This window comes from Diceros bicornis, chromosome 1 (genome assembly GCF_020826845.1).
Source record: "Diceros bicornis minor isolate mBicDic1 chromosome 1, mDicBic1.mat.cur, whole genome shotgun sequence".
NCBI classification, from domain to species: Eukaryota; Metazoa; Chordata; class Mammalia; order Perissodactyla; family Rhinocerotidae; genus Diceros; species Diceros bicornis.
This window is the reverse complement of record NC_080740.1, coordinates 59,167,859-59,183,888: the sequence shown is the minus strand read 5'-3', so window position 1 is coordinate 59,183,888 and position 16,030 is coordinate 59,167,859. Positions and strand designations below refer to the sequence as shown.

General features: G+C 35.7%; 1 protein-coding gene across 7 annotated transcripts in view; it reads right to left on the bottom strand.

The window, feature by feature from the left end:
* Positions 1 to 16,030, bottom strand: part of LOC131406372 (protocadherin alpha-C2) — a 162,156-nt gene that overhangs the window by 40,593 nt on the left and 105,533 nt on the right. The window lies entirely within an intron of this gene.

Here is a 16,030-nt window from a genome sequence, read left to right as displayed (position 1 = left end):
GAAAAGATTTACAAGCGCAATTCAGGAAAATAAACTGAGGGCCTTAGCTAAGTATGGGTACGTGGGCGGCGGCTCCACGTTTAAAGGAGACAAACGCAAGGGAGGCGCTCCGGGGTTATTGATGGGGATTACTTACCTGACCCTCACATTTTCCCTGGAATACTCCTAAGTACTGCAGAAAGTGTTCAACTCCTAGGGCAAAGGGAGGGGGATGGCAAGTGCTGTCCTCTTTCAGGCGGCAAGCCTAAAACAAGTATCCTGAGACCCAACACTCAATTCTGCCCCAAACCAAGTGGCCCTTACCATCATTGTGTGCCTTTACAAATAACCAATATTTTAGGTTTTAAAATTCTCTCTTTAAAAAATTGGCTCCATCAAGCTGCAGGCTAAGCTCTTACTTGACCCCTTGTGATCATAGTGGGGGAAATCTGGTAAAATTTAAGAGAGATTCTTTCCCCAAGATTTTCCTTATTTTACTTCAAATCTTTTTCATTTATCACCCAAGACATTTTCTTTGTTCTCTCAAGACTGATTTTAAAATTTTTCTTTAATGGATGACAATGTCTTCCAGAGCCTGCAAAACCGTTACATCAAGAGAGTTACTCTTGATCTCCCAAGCCTGACTGGAATTCCGACTCCATTAATGCTTTGCAGTGAAAAGTCTGCTGTTATTAAGCAAAATGTGGGAGGCTGGGATTTATCTTACAATACACAGCAATTTCAATAGCTGCAGCTCTTCTTCCCTATATATAAGGCTTCTTTACACCTATGGGCCTCAGTTCCCCTAAGATTCCCCCTTGTATTGCTGCAGAGGCAACAAAAAGACAACCAGTTCTCTTCAGTGAAGGAAGGAGAATGATCAGAGCAAGCCCTCCTGTGCTGTGTCATTGCCTCTGCTTCTCTGTTCTGAACATCCACTCTTCCCTGGCCCTCTCATCTCTTCCGTAGGAGTTTAAAATCCATTGCCCGGTCAGGCCCCGTGGCTTAGCGGTTAAGTGCGCGCACTCCGTTACTGGCGACCCGGGGTTCGGATCCCGGGCTCGCACCGACGCACCGCTGCTCCAGCCATGCTGAGGCCACGTCCCACATACAGCAACTAGAAGGATGCATAACTATGACATACAACTATCTACTGGGGCTTTGGGGGGAAAAAAGGAGGAGGACTGGCAATAGATGTTAGCTCAGAGCCAGTCTTCCTCAGCAAAAAGAGGAGGATTAGCATGGATGTTAGCTCGGAGCTGATCTTCCTCACAAAAAGAAAAAAAAAATCCATTGCCCCATGTGCAAAAACCATTCTCTAAAAGTCCTTTCTTTTCCTTGTCTCCCAGCGACCTCTCACTCCTAGATCTTCCTTTGTGGGTCATTTTCTAGCTATGGACTGGAACACAGCCAGAATGAGACCTGACATTTGGCATGCTTCCCTCCTTGAGGGGATAGTTGAAGGGGCCAAGGCAATGATCTCGACACCTGGATTTCAATGGCCTGCACTAGCACATCCCTTCCTTCCAGCCACCAAGTACACTTGCTGATAACACTCCATAACCTGACCAATATTATTCCAGAGAAGCTCCCAGCTTCCTCCTCTCACTGCTGCTTCTTATTTGTCCTCTTTGTTCCCTCAAGGGTGCAGAGTGGGAAGCAATTTCCATCCCATTCTATTCCTGTCTCCTTTCTTAGGTCTCCAGCTTCTCCCTCTCTATCTGCTTCCTCCCAAAATGTTCCTACAGTAACTCTGTCTCTGTTTGCTGTGGTAATTTGATCTCAGAAAGCCTTAAACTCTCAAGTGCACAAATTGTAGGCCTGGCCTATGTCTTTACCCATTACTTATTTCTGAAAATAAATGGCTTAAAAGTGGAGTCAAGTTATAAGTTGTCAGGAAGAGTGACCTTTTCTTCCCTTATGTCCTCCCAGGCCCTCACAGTCACTGCCACCTCTGCCCACAGCTCAGAAACCTGGCCACTGGGTATTGACCATGCATGGACTTGTGCCCCTGAAAAGATCACAGGCACTTAAGGAAGAGATTAAAGTGACAGAGGCTTGGTGATGTTTTTAATGGAAGCCCCCAAGTGTCACATCTCAGGAGGAAAACCAGGGCTCATCTTTTACCAATCTCGTCATCTTTCAGCAAGGACACCTGCCAGGTTGTCCATTTTGATGTGTCAGGATCATAAGCTTCAACTAATATTTACTCCCTCAATGACTGAGAAGGCAAACAGACAGCCAACACAAATTAGCCACCTTTTTCAAAGACATTGTACTAAAAATGGTATACTCTATATTTGGCACTACAATGTTTTTGTTTCTTACACTGTTTTACTTAGCCTCTTGCCAACCTTACTAGTGGGTGGAATGGGATTGCTTAGACTGCTGGCATGTGCTCTGTCTACAAATATTAATGCTGATACCTCAACCACGCCATTATGCATTCCTTCCTTTGGACCTTCACAAACGCCCTATTAAAAAGCAGACTAGCACAGTGATTAGGAACACAGATTTGGAGTCAGTCACACCCCTGCCAGTGACTAACTATGTGGCCTTGGACATGTTACTTAATCTAAGCTTCAGTTTACTCATTTTAATTGGGGAAGACAATATTAAGTAAAACTCATAGAGTTGTTATGATTACATGAGATGATGTATATAAAGTAATCTGCATAGTGACTGACAAGTACATTATTACTATTATTATTATTAAAATGCAACAATTTATTATCATCAGATAACACCTTAGTTGATAGTCTATATATAGCACATCCCGTTAGGTATCAAACACAGATAAGCACCTGTAACTATGCCAGACAGGAAGTCAGTGATGATGGAGAAGATGAGTGTGCACCAAAGTTAAACTTTCCCAATTATTCCTAGAGCTTATCCTATATTTTGAAAACAAAAACCAGTCCCTTTCTATATCACCAAGGAAAAGAGACTTCTGTCATGAGAATTCCTTCAAGGGATTTGTTTCCTCACAAGAGATTCACTTTTTTAGGATACATGAAAATGCTTTAGCAGCAGAGTACAGAACAGTTCCCAAAAATGCTGTAATCTCCAGCACTCAATATAGAGCTTGGCACAGACGTATTCAATATTTTTTGAACAGAACTAAATTTCCAACCGGTGCAATTCTCTCAAGGAGAAATAGCTTCTTCTTTTCTTTCCCCCTTTCCAAATCTTATATACATTTCAAGGTCCAGCTTAAAATCCACCTAATCCATGCAACATTGTCTATTCTAAACATAATGGCCTTTTTTTCCTCTTTCACAGTCTACCACGTATCTCTGAATGCAGACATGTGTGATTCTTTAATTCATCCAAATGCTTTAATATTATTTCTTTACCTTATTTATAAGCAACCTGCAAGCAGAAGCCATGTCTTACATTTCCGTATATTCTTCACAGTGTAGGAAACCTTACAGACTCTCAATAAATAAGTGATGATTGTTTCATTTTCTTCAGATCCTTTTTTAGCAAATTCAAGAAGAGCTGCTACAATTCAGGCATGTCGCTTTTGTTGTATATGGACAGGCCATGTCTAATGGAGAGAGGGAATTGAATCCCACTTAAAAAGTTGCTGGACTCTAAGAAAGGCTCTGCCCCAAAGTATTATGTTATCACTCTTTCTACTTTATATTATAATTATAAATTATAAAATAAGGTATTTCTTGCTTATAACTAACAAGAAAAGTGACATGATAAGAGAAGTGCCAAGATAAGACATGGTTTTGTTTTCCTCCATGCTAGACAAGAACTTTGAAATAGCATCCCTCAATTGTACCCCCGTAATTGTATTTGTAAAATGCATCTATCACAAGGTCATTGGGCACAAGAGCAAAACCAATCACAACACAACCAAATTAAGCCTATAAAAAAAATACTGGCACTCAGTGAACTCTCCTAATTCACAAAAATTTTCCTTTCTCTATTATTAGCGTCATTACAAATCATTTTGCCTTGGGGAACCAAACAATCTGGTGTCTTTGGGCCACAGGGCAAGGGGCATGCTCATTAGTTTTATCAGGCTTTGGGCTGACCATTATGAGAGTACCTGCCAAATAAGGAAGGATCTAATTTTAATTTTTAAGTTGTATATTTATGTTGTTCCACAAAGTGAGCACATGATATATAATTTAAAAACAAAGACAAATGAACATTTCAGTATTTAGTATGGTCCAAGGTAGTTGAAAAGTTCCATCTTAGGGAGCGTACGACAGATTAAAGATGGCCACATCTTTAATCCTCTTATTGAGAGATGGAAACTAATCCCCTCTCCTTGAATCTGGACTGGAGTTAGTCATTAAGTCTAGTTGTTCTGTTTTCTACATATGTTTTAAATTGGTTATTCTATTTTCCTCTCTTGGTGCTGACTTAGTTCAGGCTTCATCATCTCTCACCTACACTAATGAGAAAGACTCCTAACTGGTCTCCCCCCTTTCAGTCTTGTTGCTGTCAGACTGCTCATTCTAAACAGAGAATGGCTCAATACATACATAATGAATGAACGAATGGAAATTTACAAATTGAGTATGCTGCTTTGTGAGCTAGTGACTTTCCTGTCATTGGAAATGTTGAAGCATTGTACATCTTATCGCATTTTAAAAAAGCAACCATTTTTCAAGTCTCATTTGACTTGATTCTATTGTTACATCATTAGGATCCTCTTATTCCAAAATGAATTAAGAGATCACACTGGAATTGTGTTTAAATTCTCAAAGAGTCTACCTGAAATTATATGTATTGAGCAAAACATATCTCTTCTTTTCTTCACATCCTAGGTAGGAACAACCAAGAATATGTACAGAATGGGCAGGAGAAAACCTTATTAGAAGTGAAAATATTTATAGGCTTTCTTATTTTTGTTGCTTAACTTTGTTCTTATTTTTATTCAAATAAAATATTACAAATGGAGGGGAAAAATCCATCTTGTTATAAAGGAAAAAGACTTCTGATCTTTATGCATCTCCAAAAGGAAAATACTTTCCTATATGATTACAGCATTCTTTACAGGTATATAGCATCCAGTGGATGGGGAGAGAAAAAAGATTTCTCATATAACATAACAGCTGAATTTTTTTTTCACATTCCCTTCCCTCCAGAGGGAATGCATTAGCTTTTAGGGAGAGATCCTCTAAATTTTTAGTAAAACTAATATATTGTTGATTCTTGACTGAGGCATTTGAAAATTGCCTAGAATAAACAAAGGGACTCAAACTATCTTTGGACAAGTAACAATCAAAAGGGAGAATAGGTTAAAGGATTGGGGCAGACTGTGTATGTAATATTAACAGATAAAATCAAACTGTTCGATTTTGGAGCTTTGCTTCTCTACCAGTATTCTTAATTGAGATGGCCTAACAAGAATCATAGAATGTTAAAGATTGAGAGATATTTAGAAAGTATCTTACCCAAATTCTTTATCTTTCATTAAAGAAAATGTTTAAACAGAACTTGAACCTCAAGATAAGTGAGGAGGTAAGAAGCATGAGAGTACTATAAGCAAGTCAAGTGTCTGTAATGAGATGAATGATCTTCCAGGGTACTGGAGGAACTTACAGATGTGACTAGAGAACCAAATTTCCTATTTTTAAAAAAATGCCATTGAACTTGATACAAATTCTTTCAAAATTCTATTATTACTAAAGCGATTGTTTATGAGCACTTGATAATAAAAGGCATTCATACTAGGGACTACTTTGGCTTAACTAAAAACTGGTAATATCAAACCAACCACATAGACTTAAAAAAAATTTCACATGGGCATTTTAGATTTTCATTTGCTAGAATCATTGATAAGGAAAATGCTACGGGTACAATCTATCCTGAATTCATGGAGACGTTAAACAAAGACCCCCAATATACCCTTGCAGACAAAATGAAGAAAGGCTGCAAGACAGTAAAGTTAGGTGATTTCATAATTGTTTGAATAACAGTGCCAAAGAGTGTTTGTTAATGGAATGCTTCAATCTGGAAGGAGAAGTCTCGTCGGTGACTGCAGAGATCTACTGTTGGTCTTAACCCACTCAACAGTTTATCAATGACTCAAGACAAGGAAGCATCAAGGGTCCAGGCCAATCCAGCAGCAAGTTGAGCTCTCTGGAATGAGAACAACAACTGCTTAAGTTAAGCCATGTCTCTAATTCACTAATATTAGTATCCATATTCTATTTGAGATTCCATACACGCCAGAAATTCATAAGTTTGTATTTAAGCTAATTTCTGGCTTCTAGTATTGCCATTAAAACCTGTTCCCAGTTTCCATTCATCACTTGGGGCCTCTTATGGTAATAGAAAACCTTGTTTGGCCCTGTTTCTCCTCTGTAATTCTTGGGATTTTAGCCATTGAATTAAAAAGATGGGAAATTGGCACTCAAGAATATCCTTGTTCCCAAGAGGGTTTTAGCCAAAACGGTCACTGATTTGGATACTGTTTTTTTCTCTTTCAAAAAATGTAGATATTGTTGAATTTGATATTGTTGAATTGTACCTTGAATTTGAGCTGTTTTCTAAGATATGACCTGAGCTCAGTCTAAGTGAAGGCCACAGTTTGCTTGCTGCTTGGAAAAAACAAACAAATCTAAGAAGAGTCAATTCTCAAAAGTATCCATTCATATATTCAGAGTATGAAGTAATTGTTGGCTTTTGAGGTCCCTCTTGCATCCTGATGCCTTAGCACTTAACAGTTTACTTATATTTCTATACACATTATCACATTTAATCCTCACAAGAGTCCAATGAGGTTGGTATTGATGAAGAAACTGGATCAGAATCTCCAGGGAGCTTTTTTCCATGCCCCTGTTTCTTGAGATTCTAATACGTCTGACTACTATCCATGCATTCCTAATTAAGAATCATACTATTTGGTCTTAAGCTATTAATTTCCAAGTATTTTATATGGGATCCTATTCAAATGTTTTCACAACTACAAATTTCTTTTCCTTTTAGAGAATTCAATTGGATGTTCTGTATATGTTCTTTAAAGGGCTGGCCTCAGCAAAATTGTGATGTAAAATAGATTTGTATTTCATATCCTAACCTCTTCTTTCAGTACCATCTTCCACCTACAATATTCTGCCTAAGTAATGGGGTCTTACAAATGACTTGGACTTTTCTGACAAATTCCACTCACGTATTCCTTGTGATAGATTTTGTTACATAATTCCTTCACCAGGTATGTGTATAACACATTATAAGGTAGGTAAGATATAAATCCTCTAAATTAGCTAATTAAGATGTACGGTATTTTCTGTGAATATTAAAAGATCCTTTAAGGCATTTTGATGAGATAATGTTATCTAAAACATTACTTTATCAAAACTCCTTTTAAAAGTTATTTAGAAAAGACTTATAGATTCTTTAATTTTGTAGTAACCTCAGAATTGTCTACAAAGCATCTTTTAGGAAGTAAGATGTAGGATTAAATTCCACTAGCAATTACAGACCCCAAACCCATGTGAAGGTGTTTAATTACATTGTATGCTTAGATCATGCACCTAGGTAGGGCCCTCTTCTAGTAATCCTGATTGATGTCAAACCAGACTCTGTGACTCAAGATCTAGCTCTACTGTTTATTAATTATGTGTCCTTTGGAAAGTTGTTTAATTTCTCTAAGCATCAGCTTAGGAAAACATAGTCCTTACTATAAACAGTTGCTACTAGACATTTATTGAGATGAAGCTTGTAAAAAATTCATTATATAAATTCTTAATGATTATTAGCCAGAAAAAAGAGTGAGGGGGCAGAATGGGAATAGAAGTCTGATGAAATTATCCAAACAATCCTAGGAGAAAGGAAGGATGAATCAAAAGAAATGGAGAATCCAAGCTTCTGCATTCTCTCTCTCTTTTTTTTTTATCACAAGCAAAGAAAGCATATTCTACTTGACTGACAGAATGGAGAAGGAAAATTTTGTACTGGTTCTATTTATACAGCATCTCTGAACTAATGGTCTCAAAAGATCTTAAAATCATTCAGCTTGATGCATCTACAACTTGAAGTTGGTTGATGCCAACTTCAGCTTTTCATCACTGAATAGGAAAAAAATATACACAAAACTCCCCAATCAATCAACACTTTAACTTGTGACTTTTCTTTATCTAAATCTATTGGGCAATTCTCTAATAAATCCACTGAACCAAAGACAATGGAGTGGTAACTTCAATGAAAATATAAAACTGAAGCATAGAAGAGTTCAATAATTTACTGGAAACACAGTTGATCTCAAGCAGAACTGGGTAAAAATCTTACTTTCTCTCTTTCCAATTCACTGTTACATCTATTATAACAGAGTTGTCACCCTAGGATATTCAATATCCTTTATAATTAAAATTTCATCATAGCCTCCCATGATTGGTTTTCTACATTACTCTCAAGCTAGTCTAATATTCCTTTGATCCAATTATCATAAGCTCACTTAAAATCTCAACTGTATATGAAACATTTATTGGCTCATAAATTAATGTATACATAGGATATATTGGACAGCTATGCCTCCTAGGATATGTGGATTTAGTGCTCCTTAAGCTAGCAGGAATTGAGGAATAAAGGGAATTTTTAAATTATAAAAAGTCATTCTTTCCCAGGGTTGATGATGTGTTAAGAAAGTAGCAACAAAACTGATAAAGTCAGGCTGTGAATTTCCTGGGTACCAGGATGAATATTGTATCCCTGGATGAAAAAGCCAGCTATAATTCTGAGAACGTGGCAGTTATAGGCTGGGGGTAGGCACAGAAAATTACCCTTGATTATTTCCTATCCTTTTACCCACCACAATATATTTTGAAAAAAATCATGGAGGGATTCATTGGTGTTACAACAGGAAATGCCAGCTTGGAAATACAGGAAGCAGGAAATCACATTCTTCTCCATACATGTTTTAAAAACTCTTGTATCTTGGTCTAATGAAGCAAGATTTAAATTCAAATTCATCAAGCATTCATATCTAGTATGTGCCAGTCCCAGAGCTAAGAGCTTTCACATATATCACCAAATTTAATTCTCATTAAAGAAATCTTTTAATATGTATCAATAGAGTCAACATTAAAAGTGTATGGAGTAAACTCTGTAGGAAAGCAGGAGCACTTTATAATTCTCCAACAACCCTTCATTCATCATTTATTTTAAAGGCAGAAAAGTTTGAATGTCCAGATACCTAAATCAGGGAACCAAAGAAATGTCTGTAAGTTTAGTGCTTCTCAAGCTTTAGCGTACATGAGAATTTCTCTGTAAGGTGGTACCAATACAACGAGGAAAACTGTACTTGGAAAGATTTATGTGATTTTTAAGCTTAATATTACTTAAACATAGTATTCACCATACACTTATTTTGGAACCTAACCTTTGAGTAATATGTGATTGCATTGTATTTCCATTTATTTTTACCTATCTCTATTCTTTTTTTTATTTTTAAACCTCAGAATTTGTTTTTGTTTTTGTTTTTGTTTGTAAGGAAGATCAGCCCTGTGCTAACATCTGCCAATCCCCCTATTTTTTTTTTTTTTTTTTTTGCTGAGGAGGACTGGCCCTGGGCTAACATCTGTGCCCATCTTCCTCCACTTTATATGGGACGCCGCCACAGCATGGCTTGCCAAGCAGTGCGTTGGTGCATGCCGGGAATCCGAACCGGTGAACCCCGGGCCACCGCAGCAGAGCACATGCACTTAACCGCTTGCGCCACCAGGCTGGCCCCTAAACTTCAGAATTTGTAAAGAAAAATATATTGTCTTAAGTCAGGGTGTCAGAATCACCAGACAATCTCACTGCATTCCTATTAAAAGAAAGCATGTCCATTTTTCCTGGGAAACTTTTCATTTATTCAACATTTATTGAACATTAACTTCATGACAAGGATTGAACTAAACACTTAACCTCTGTAGCACTTTCCTGGTATCTCTCACATACAGTTTTAATTTACGTATTAAATTAGAGATAGGTATGTACATATCTTATCTCCCCTGTTCAACATGCTTAAGGACAGAGTTTACTCATTCATGCTACAAATATTCATTGAATGACTATTATAGATATTCTGCTGGCTACTGGAGACACCGTGGCAAAAGAAATAGACATGGTATTCATTATGGAGTAGTGCGATGAGGGAGATGGATGATAAACAAGTGAACGAATAAATAGTAGGCAAAAAGTGGTAATGTCGTAAAGGAAACAATCCAGAAATATTGATAAAGGATACCTGAAGGAAATATACTTAGATATGGATATCAGGGAAGGCCTTTCTGAGAAGGTGACATTTAAATTGTGACCTAAAGGATGAGAAGAGGCCAACCATAAAAAGAATAGTGAGGAGAGCATTTCTTGCTGGTGGAACAGCAAGTGTGAGGGCACTGAAGTAGGAAAAGCCAGGGTACACTTGAAGATCGAGAGATAGCCAATGTGGCTGAAGAATAGGAAGCAATGGGAGAGCGGTGTAACATGGGTGAGAAACAACCAGGGGCCAGATCTTATAGTCTTGTATATTACTACAAAGAGTTTGGATTTTATTCCACTTAGCCCCAAGTAAGCCATTGTCAGTTTTAAATGGGTGCGTGAGATGATCCAATGTATTTATTTAAAAATATTATCATAATTGCTGTGTAGAGAATGGTATCTGGAGAGCAGGGTTGTGGGTGGAGGTGCAGGAAAACCAGTTACAAAGCTATTGCATTCATCCAGGGGAGATAAGATGGTGATGTGCACCAAAGTAATGGTTGTCAGTTGAAGATGGACACCTGTACACTAAATTTCAGAGGAACTAATGAAGGAAAAAACATCTTGGGACCAGTAGCCAATGAAAGTATATTTGCTTAAACTGCTGTAAAAAAGCCTCTTTTGTACACATATGTGCTTTTTGAATAAGTGAGTACAATATGTTCATATATTTTAGGTTTTTAAAAGATAAATTTTGGTTTTACTTCCTGTGTCATTTATATTATCTGGTTTCATTAAAGTAGGGTTAAATTTTGGTCTTTTAAGAATATTCATTCCTCCGAGAGCTCTTGAGAGTAAATGAAAGCAGGCAGATTTGGGGGGAGGAGCCAAAATTTGGAGACAGCAATTAGCATGGAGTGAGTTTCCTGTTTTTGTTTCTTCGACCTGAGGACAGGCCATGGTTGTGGCACAGAAGGAGGAAGTTAAAGTTCTGATAGATAGCCCCTTAGTTTCTCTGGCATGAGGAACAAGGGGAAGGAGCCAGCAGCAACCACAACCATTTTAAAGTGGAGGGATCCTTGAGCAGAGAAAGCCAGAGAAAGGTATCTCTAAATTCTGTACTTGAATTCTTCCTGCATCTCTGCAGACCCCTGAACCACATATACAGAGCTAAGGCTAAAGCTAAAAGAACGAAACTGAAATTTGAACTATTGCCCATCACAAGCAAGAGAAAGTTTGTATTTTTAGTCTAACCAAGTTTATTCTCTACTAAAACAAAAACATCCACACCCTTCAGAGGAATATAACAGAATGAAGAGTCTCCAGAACATAACATTTATAACATCCAGGATACAATTCAAAATTACTTAACATATAAGGAACCAGGAAAATGTGATGCACTCTCAAGGGTAAAAACTATCAAGAAGCCAAACCTGAGATGATGCAGACATTGGAATTAGCAGACAATGGACTTTAAAATAGCTACCAAAACTATATTTAATAAAGTAAAGGAAAACATGCTGGTAATCAATGAAAAAAAAGAAAATCTTAGCAAAGAAATAGAATATATAGAAAAGAGCCAAACTGAAATTTTAGTACTAAAAAATATAGTATCTGAAATAAAATTTTGCTGGGTGGGCTTAATAAGGAGATAGAAACAAAAGTCAGTGAACCTGAGCATAGAGCAATAGAAATTATCAAATCTGAAGAAGAGAGAAAAAGAATTAAAATAAAATAGACAGAGTCTCAGAGATCTATGGGACAATATAGGAACACAAGGAATGAATATTCTTAAAAAATCAAAATTTAACCCTACTATGATGAAATCAGACAATAGCAAAAAGTCTTATATGTAGGTAATTGGAGTCCAGTAAGAAAGGAGAGAGAATAGAACCAAAAAATATTTGAGGAAATAAGGACCAAAAATTTTCCAAATTTGGTGAAAGACATAAATTTACAGATTCAGTAAACTCGGCCAACCCCAAACAAGATAAATTTGAAGAAAACCACAAATAAGCACATCATAGTCAAACTTCTGAACTAAAGATAAATAGAAAACCTTGAAATCAGTGCCCCTTGCCCCAAAAAAGAGCAACAAAAACAACCATGTTACAGAAAGGGAACAATGACTCAAATGTCTGTAGACTTCTTATCAGAAACCATGGAGGTTAGAAGACAGTGGAATAAAATTTTTAAAACACTGAAAGAAAAAAAATCTATCAATCCAGAATTCTACATCATTAAAAAATGCAAGAGGGGCCGGCCCAGTGGTGCAAGTGGTTAAGTGCGCGCACTCCGCCGCGGTGGCCCAGGATTCACCGTTTCGGATCCTGGGCATGACGCACCGCTTGGCAAGCCATGCTGTGGCAGCGTCCCATATAAAGTGGAGGAAGATGGGCACGAATGTTAGCCCAGGGCCAGTCTTCCTCAGCAAAAAAGAGGAGGATTGGCAGATGTTAGCACAGGGCTGATGTTCCTCACACAAAACAAAAAAAAATGCAAGAGAAATGAATACATTTTCATATAAAGGAAAACTAAGAGAAATCACTGCAGCAGACATGCATTACAAGAAGTGTTAAATGAAGCTTTTCAGGTTGAAGTAAAAAGATATTACAGGGAAACTCAACTCTACTCTTTAGGAACAAATTAATAGCACTGAAAATGGTAAATGTCTGAATAAATAGAAATGACTATTTTTTCTTTTAATTTCTCTAAAATACATAACAACTTTAATCGAAAATTATAACTTTGTCTTGTAGGGTTAATATTTTGTGAGATTTAATACAAATGAAAACTGTAGCATAAGCAATGGCATAGGAGGAGCTAAATAGTCTTATATGGTTGCCAGTTTTCTACATTTTATGGAAGTGGTACATTAGTAACACTAAGTAGACTGAGAAAAGTTAAGATGTATGCTATAATCCATAGAGCAACCATTAAAAAATACAAATAGATATATCTAAAAATAGGTATATCTAAGAATTAAAAGGGATTCTAAAGAATATTCAAATAATTCAAAAGACAACAGATAAGGGGGAATAGAGGAATGAAATCAGAGGGGACAAACAGCACACAAATAATATACTGGAGGACACAAATTCAAACGTATCAATAATTACACTAATGTTACTGGACTAAATACTTCAATTAAAAGACAGGGATTATCAAAATGGATAAAAGAACAAGATCCAAAAATATTCTTTCTACAAGGGCACACTTTAAATTTAAAGAAACAGAAAGTAAATGGACAAAAAGGGATATGCCATGCAAACAGTAAACATGAGACTGGAATGGCCACTTTAATATTACATAGAATATACTTCAAGAAAAAAAAAGAGTATTACCAGCAACAAAGAGATATTTCATAATGATAAAAGGATCAATAAATCAAGAAGTTTGCAATAATCATACACGTTTATGCCTAATAATAGAGCCTCAAATGTATGAGGCAAAAATGGACACAATTACAGGGAGAAATATAATAATAATAAAGATTTTAACACTGCTCTCTGAGCAACTTATAGAACTAGACAAAAAAAATCAGTAAAGACATAGACAATCTAATAATAATTATTTATATTTATAAATTACTACACCTGTCAACTGCAGAATACACATTCTTTTCAAGTGCACTTGGTACCTTCAGCAAGATAGACTGTATGCTGGGCCATAAAACAAGTCTCAGTAAACGTAAAGAGATTAAAACCATGTCGAGTATCTTCTCTGATCAAAACAGAATTATTTAGAAATCAAAAGCAACAAGATATTCAGGAAAACCACAAACATTTGTAAATTTGAACACACTCCTAAGTAATCAATGGGAGAAAGAATAAGTTATAAAGGAAATTAGAACATATTTAAAATGAATAAAAATACAACATATCAAAATTTGTTGACTGCAGATAAACAGTTCTTAGAGGGAAATTTACAGCTTTAATTTTTATGTTAGAAAAAAATGTCTCAAGTCTGTAGAAATCTACCTAAAGAATTTAAAAAAGAGCAAAGTAAACCCAAAGTCATTGAAGAAAGCAAATAATAAAGATTAAAGTAGAAATCAATGAAATAGAAAACAGAAAAACTAGCAAATATATCAACAAAGCAAAAAGCTGGCTCTTTGAGAAGATCAACAAAATGATAAATTCCTAGCTAGACTGATCAAGAAAAAAAGAGACAGAACACAAATCACCAATAATAGGAATGGAAGAGATGTGATCACTATAGAATATACACACATTAAAGATGAGAGAATATTATTAACAATTTTGTGCCAACAAATAAAACAAATTGGATAAAATGGACAAATCCTTTGAAAAATGCAACTTAAGATTAACACAAGATGAAACAAAAAATATAAATAATGTTTTCATTTTTAATTACAAATCTATTAAAGAAACTGAACTCATTATCAAAAACCTTCCCAAAGAGAAAACTCCAGCTACAGAAAGTTTCATTCAAAGAAGAAATAACATTAATATTACACAATCTTTCAGAAAACAGAGGAGGAAGGAACACCTCCTAAGTCATTTTATTGGGTCAGATAACACCAAAATCTGATAAAGACATTACAAAAAAAAAAAAAGAAAGAAAGAAAGAAAAAAGATTAGAAAACTACATACAGATATCTTGTATGAACACAGATGTAAAAATATTTGACAAATTATTAACAAATCGAATCCAACAATATACAAAAAGATAATAATCATATCTAAGTGGGGTTTATCCCAGGAATGGGAGGTTGTTACAACATTCAAAAATCAATCAGTGTAATTCACTATATTAGTTAGGAGAAAACCTTATTTTCATTTTAATGGATGGAAAAAAATTTTTTGACAAAATTCAACAACTACTCATGATAAAATTCTGAGCAAACCAGAAAGAGAAAGGAACTTCCTCAATTCGATAAAGAATTTATGAAAAATCTATGGCTACCATAATAGTTAATGGTGGAATATTGAACACTTGCCCACTAAAATTGGAAATAAGGCAAGGATACCTGCTCTCACAATTTCTATTCAATATTATACTGTAGGTCTTAGCCATTGCAATGAAGGAATAAAAAGAAATATTAAGCATAAAAATTGGAAGAAAGAAGTAAAGAGTCTCTATTTCCAGAAGAAATGATTATTTACATATAAAATCCTAAGAAATTTTACACAGCTGATTTCCAAACTTATAAAGCTACGGTATCAAGACAATCTACTATTGGTGAAAGGATAGACATATAGATAAAAGGAACAAAACAGAGTCCAGAATGAGGGTCACGTATATATGGTCCATTGATTTTTGACAAAGATGCCAAGAAAATTCAATGACAAGAGTAGGTCTTTTCAACAAATGTTATATTGGATATTCGAATGGATAAAAATAAACCTGGATACTTACCTCATACTATTCACAAAAATTAACTTGAATGAATCATAGAACTAAATCTGAAAGCTAAAACTTAAAAACTTCTAGGAGAAAACTCTTTGCCCACTTGGGGTAAGCAAAAATTTCTTAAGTAAAACACAAGAGACATAAATCTTAAAACAAAAAATGACTTACCCACATCAAAATTTAAAACACTGGTCTTCAAAGGACACTATTTAGAAAATGAATGGGCAGGTCACAGAAGAGGAGAAATTATCTGCAATACATATATCTGATTTAGGACTTGTATATAGATGTTTACAACTCAATAATGGGACATGCAAACTAATAAAAAAGGGCAAACAATTTGACTATACTTCATAAAAGATGACATATAAATAGAAGCACATTAAAAAGATGCTCAACATGATTAGTCATCAGGGAAATGCAAATTAAAACCACAATGAGATAACAGTTCACACCTATTAGAATGGATAATATTAAAAAGGCTGACAATACCAAATGTTTGTGAGGATATGAAGCAAGT